This window comes from Rhinopithecus bieti, unplaced genomic scaffold (genome assembly GCF_001698545.2).
Source record: "Rhinopithecus bieti isolate Rb0 unplaced genomic scaffold, ASM169854v2 scaffold_28024, whole genome shotgun sequence".
NCBI classification, from domain to species: Eukaryota; Metazoa; Chordata; class Mammalia; order Primates; family Cercopithecidae; genus Rhinopithecus; species Rhinopithecus bieti.
Genome location: NW_016812359.1, coordinates 715776 through 722188, shown reverse-complemented (window position 1 = coordinate 722188; position 6413 = coordinate 715776). Strand labels below are relative to the sequence as shown.

The 6413-nt window shown below is 48.2% G+C and overlaps 1 pseudogene; it reads right to left on the bottom strand.

Moving 5' to 3' along the window:
• Window positions 1-830: 830 nt before the first annotated feature.
• The window catches only part of LOC108544732 (annexin-2 receptor-like), a 53612-nt pseudogene continuing 48029 nt past the window's right edge, over window positions 831-6413 (bottom strand).

The following is a 6413-nucleotide window of genomic DNA, read 5'->3' as shown; positions in this document are numbered from 1 at the left end:
GTGGTTGTATTAATATAAGTAATTGCCTGGTCCTGAGAAATAGCAGACTGATGAACCCCTCAATCTTTTTTTTTTTTTTTTTTTGAGATAGAATCTTGCTCTGTCGCCCAGTCTGGAGTGCAGTGGTGCAGTCTCGGCTCACTGTTAGCTCCTCCCGGGTTCATGCCATTCTCCTGGCTCAGCCTCCCAAGTAGCTGGGACTACAGGCGCCCGCCACCACCCCCGGCTAATTGTGTGTGTGTGTGTGTGTGTGTGTGTGCGTGTGTGTATTTTTTAGTAGAGACAGGGTTGCACCGTGTTAGCCAGGATGATCTCGATCTCCTGACCTCGTGATCCGTCCGCCTCGGCCTCCCAAAGTGCTGGGATTACAGGTGTGAGCCACCGTGCCCGGCCAAACCCCTCAATCTTATGACTGTGAATAAAATACCTCAGTGTGAAACACAATGAATTGCTATACTGTAAAAACAAAGGCAGTTGTTAAAACAAAAATAAAATTAGTAATTAAAAGACGTTCTAATAACCCAAAGATATGAAATAAAATTAAATGAAAACAAAATGATATATTTAAAAGCAATAACTTGAAAATAGTACAAATATAATTAAAAATAGAATGGAAAACAAAGTTTAAATATGCCAACACTCTGAATAATTCTAAAATCATAAAATAGATTTCCCAGAGTTGAAACGGATAGAAATAAAATTGCTAAATGAAACATATAATGAAATAAACATAAAAGTTCAAAATAAAAGGAAACTGCAATAAGCGACTGGACACCATGGAGAAAGGTCAAGAAAAAGAAAATTTTAAAATTGACCATGAGCACTGAAAGCACATCTAAATGTATTTTTACTTTCTGAATGAAGACATTTTGTAACTGAGAATCTTTTCAAGGAGGAGAATCCAAAATGGCTCCTGCTGCTACCTAAAGCTTCTTGGCTCCAAAGGTCCCTGGGCAGCACCCCCAGCGTACAGAGAATGGGCATAACCAAGGTGACGAATCCACTCCAGGCAGCCTGAGAAACCCGGGTGGTGGCACCACCACTTCAAGACAGGAGGATGGCGGCACCCTGAAAGGCGCCCGCCTTCAGAGGCCTGGGTTTCATGCTATTTGTCCCTGGAGTGGGGAGGACTGCACCAGGGAAGCTGCTGGAGTGTGAATCTGTGGGCTTCCTCTGAGCGGTCCACCTCTTCTACAGGTGCCTCTTACAGCTTCTGTGTCCAGGGCCAACTGAACTCGTGGGCTCCACTGTACTTGGTTCTAAGGTGCCCTGAACTCTGGGAAAGAGTCCGTTTTGCGGGTAGACTCCGGGTAGCCGCCAGCAAGGACTGGAAAGCAGTCCCAAATCACAGCTGTCCAATGAGTACTCTCCTGCTACTGGATACATAGAAAGAGGCCACGGACCACAATCTTCTGAACTCACAATAGGCGGAGGCTGGGGCTCTGGCGCTACCTCTGCGGAATCCGAAACACGCTTCACACAGCCAAGAAAATGTTGCTCCATCGCTTAAGCCTCAGACCAGGAGGAAACAAATGTTTGCTCTGACCGAGAAGGGACAGCCTTCAGTGCTACCATCACTCTCTGTGGGGAAAAAAAGAGATCAGAGTGTTACTGTGTCTATGTAGAAAGAATTAGACATAAGAGACTCCATTTTGTTCTGTACTAAGAGAAATTCTTCTGCCTTGAGATCCTGTGTAATCTGTAACACTAGCGCCCAACCCTGTGCTTCAGAGACAGTGCGTGTTGACTCAAGGTTTAATGGATTTAGGGTTGTGCAACGATGGCTTTGTTTAAAAAAAAAAAAAAAAAAAAAAGTGCTTGAAGGCAGTATGCTTGGCAAAAGTCATCACCATTCTCTAACCTCGAGTACCCGGGACCAAATACACTGGGAAGGCCGCAGGACCTCTGCCTAGGAAGCCAGGTATTGTCCAATGTTTTCCTCCCATGGTGACAGCCTGAATAGGCCTCGTGAAAGGAAAAGACCTATCCTCAGTCCCAACACCCTAAAGGGTCGTGCTGAGGAGGATTAGTAACAAGAGGAAGCCCTCTTTGCAAGTTGAGATAAGAGGAGGGCAGCTGTCCCAGTCATCCCTGGGAATGGAATGTCTTGGTGTAAACAGTCTTAGGTTCTATTTACTGAGATAGGAGAAACTGCCTTTATGGCGGAGGTGAGACATCGCTGTGGCAATACTGCTTCTAATGCACCGAAGTTTGTGTAAAGTCACAAACATAGAAATCTGGCTACGTCACATTAAGGCGCAGCAACTTCCTTAAACTTTATTATGACACAGAGATCTTGTCACATGTTTCTTGCTGACTCACCCACCATTACCCTATAGTCTGCCAATCCCCCTCCTGAGAGGGAGAATAGGAATCAGAAATACTTGAGGGAACTCAAGACGAGTGCTATGGTGTCTCCCTATGCTGAGCCTGTCCCCTGGGCCACTTTTCTTCTCACATCTTTTCTCTGTGTCTCTTTCTTTTCCTCAGTCTCTCGTCCCAACTGATGAGAAACAACCCACAGTTGTGGAGGGCTGGCCACTTCCTCACTCATGGGTATTTATGCTTTCCAGAGCCCGTGGGTGCAGAGCCAGCCAGTATTAAGAATCATAGGCTGGGTGCGGTGCGGCTTGACGCCTGTAATCGCCCAGCAACTTGGGAGGCCGGAGGTCAAAGTTCGAGACCAGTTTGACAACAGGTGAAACTCCGTCTCTTACTAAAAGTACAAAAATGAGCGAGCATGGTGGCGCGGGCCGTAATCCAGTCACTCAGAGGCTGAGGCAGAGAGATCGCTTGAACCTTGGGTGAGGTTGGGTAGATCACAGTAACCGAGAAGAAGAAGGAGAAAGAAGGGAGGGAGGGGAGGGAGGGAGGGAGGGAGGGGAAAGAAAACAAATGTACGAACACTGGTAGACACATGAAAAACGGTAATATGTTAGAGAGTATATAAAACCAAAACCGTAATTCCGACGGAAAAGCATAGCGAGAAAAGAAACCGAAATGAAACGGACACTAAGCAAACCTTAGACAGAAATAGTGCTACAGAACCCTGGGATTAAAGAGCGCTTCAGGGGACAAAAACAATCTGTCCGGGAAATAAGCACTGCTGCCACCAGAAAACTGCGCTAGGGCTCTGCCCTAGTAACGACCTCGCTAAGGAGAAACTGAACGTAGCAAGTGCCAGCACCCAGCGTATAGCACTGGTGTTGCCAAACAAATACTCGTTTTTGCACCGCAAACGGTGCTGCTAGAGAGAATCTGCAGACTCTTAGAAAAGGGCGGTGCTTCCCCACCCGAACATCCTGCCTGGAGGAATGAACCCACTCAGTTGAAATGTGTTTTGACATTTTAATATGTTTTAATCCGTTTAATATATTTTAACCCATTTTAATGTGTTGTGACAGAAAAAGCTCCGGCTAATGGTACTACGGAATTACTAGCAGGTACAGAGGCTCGTGCAATCACCGTTCTGCGACATAAAAACAAGCTTCCTTAAGTTCCTACGAGATACTAGCGGTGCCAGAACCCAGAAAGTGACAGCACAAAGAACTTGCCGGTCCTGCGAAAGGAAAACGTCACTTTAGGAGCTAACAATGGTGCAGCAACTGAGAAAACGCCAAGTGAGCACTACTGGCAAAAGTGCTGATGCTAATCCGTCAGCTTCGCGTAAGAAGCACAGATACCAGACAGAACTCGGGACTTAACACCAGCGAGACTGAGATTGAGCTGGGCTCTCCAGCTACTGAGAGAATGGAAGTCGAGGAACACGAAGCTGAGACACTCTCAAAATTAAAAGAAAAAAAAAAAACACATAACATTTAAATAAAAATCTGATTTTAGGCGTAGCTAAAATTTTAGGCGTAGCTAAAATAAAATGGTGGTTCACGCTTGTAATCCCAGCACTTTGGGAGGCCGGGGCAGGTGGATCACCTAAGGTCAGGAGTTTGAGACCAGCCTGGCCAATATGGAGAAAGGAACCCAGTCTCTACTAAAAATATAAAAAGTCAGCCGGATGTGGTGGCGGGCACCTGTAGTCAACAGCTACTCGGGAGGCTGAGGCAGGAGAATCGCTTGAACCTGGGAGGCGGAGTTTGCGGTGAGCTGAGATCGTGCCATTGCACCAGCCTGGGCAACAAGAGCGAAACTCTCTCAAAAAAAAAAAAAAAGAAAGAAAGAAAGAAAGAAAGAAAAGAAAAGAAAGAAAGAATTTTAAAATCATTAAAGTCTAAAGTGCAAGTAAAATGAAAAGCAAAAACACTGGTAACATCGTTCTCAGAGCAAAAGACACAAAAAAGCAAAAATTACAAAGAATCAACCTTACAAAGAAATTACTAACCTTGCGAAACGATGCAGTCCTACAATTAGGATATCTATGTCAGAGCTGAACCGATACGTATTACACCTAAGTCTAAATTTCCTTCAACAAAAACAAAAACAAACCAGTCGTGGTTAAACCTGTTTAACTACTAGTGAAAAATCGCAGGAGCTGGTATATCCCTACTTGGTCCACAAGAGAAAAAGTCGAGTTGAACGAGACTTGCTACTGTCAAACAGAGCTTGGTAAAACAGAGAAATCGCATTGGCCGGCATTTCCTGACTTCCAGGGGAGTTTTAAAAACACAGGCATAGCTAAGGCGGGACCTGCTATTGCGAAACCAAACATGATATAAGAGCTCCCCGGCATTGTTAAACTGGTCATCACTAAACCTAAGAAAATCGCAATTGCTGTTACACAGATTTCTACAGGAGTTAAACATCCCCTGCGCAGCTAAAGCAGGGCTTACTAGTATGAAACTGTAACTTGCTAGGACCAAGAAACTTGAGGCAGGGCTAGCTCCGGGATTGTTTGATGAGAAATCCGAGCCTACAGGAAACCCGGAGCTGCTGGGGAAAAAATAAAGGCGGGGGGTGGGGGTGGGGGGTCATAGGGTAACTCTGCCTTTCTAGGACGAAACAGTGACTTTCTACGACCTAGAAATCGCAACCAGGGCTAGACCAGTGTTTGTCCTAAGTCGGGACTTCCTTGGGCTGAGAAATCACATTTTGGCTATTCCTCGACTTTGAACAGAGGCAGAAACGGCAGGCACCGCGAAATCGAAACTTGCTAAAACCAAGAAGCCAACGACTCACGAAACCGCAGGGTCCTGCGAGAGAGGCGCGAGCGGCGCAGCCAAGGGACTGGTTTCTGGAGGCCGAGTCAGAGCCGGTGCGGCGGCGCTGGAGGCGATGGGAAGAGACCGCGCCCGCGCAGCTCCCCTGCCACCAGCTCTGAGGAGCGGCGGGCTCCCTCCAGCCAGCGCCGCCTCCTCCGGGAACACCAGACTCGATGCAACTGGAGCAGATGCGACGCGGCATCCCTCAGATTGGCAACCTGATCGCTGCCGCCATCGAGAAAATGAAGGCTCCCACCAACGAGCTGTGCCGCGACCAGGAAACCTCGGCTTGGCGGATGGCGGTACTGGGAGCCTGTGAGTGACGGTAGCCGATTGGGTTGTCAAGGACAACATTCGTTTTGATGCAACCAACGGTGCTGTCACCAAGAAACCATCGACTCAGAAAAAAGAGAGGTTCGGCCACTAAGAAACTCCGTACAAGTGCTGTGACAGAAAAACCTCCGGCTCGGCACCGCTGGCGAAACAGTCAATGGGAACACTGGGTCCTGCGACTGTGACGCCTGCACTAGAGGGCCTCGGATGGAGAAAGCGACGCACAGAGACCAGGAAACTGCGCACAGCACAACTAGCAGTCGACACAAGCGGAAAAGTGTCTGGTCGGCTCTCTGGGAGAAAGCGCGGATAAGAAACGGAGACTTGTTGCAGGGACCAGCGCAGCCACTGAAGGAGGTTACCCACATGGCGATGGTGCCAGCGAAACACACACTGCGGTTTGGACGACACCCATGGGTATGGCACAGAGAAACATGCACTGTCACTAAAGTACATCCAACTCCGCGCAACCAGTGGTTCGACGATTGAGAAAGCGCCAGTTGGGCTCTACTAGAAACTTCTGAAAACAGTCCTCCCATAGCAGCTATCAGACCCACCACAGACAAACGCTTTTAGGAAGCACCCAACGGTGCTGAGACAGGCCTGGGCCAGCACAAAGCGCAGAGCGGTGCGGGTACCGAGAAACACCTGACTCGGTGAAATTAACCTCGCCGCCACCGTATCCACTGGCTTCGCAGGTTGCTACCGGCGAAGGTGCTGTGGGGAAACTGCCGACTCAATTCACCGATTTATGCTACCTGGCGCAGGCCGGGGAGGTTGTGTGGGGAGACACCAGCGAAGTTGTGAAACCAGCTGCCCTGGGACCCAAGGAGCACCTGCCCGCAGCAAATGCCTGTGCTGTTGCAAAAGCAACTTTTGGCGCAAAGAATGTTGCCGCCAGAGAACATCCGGTAACTCTGACAGAGG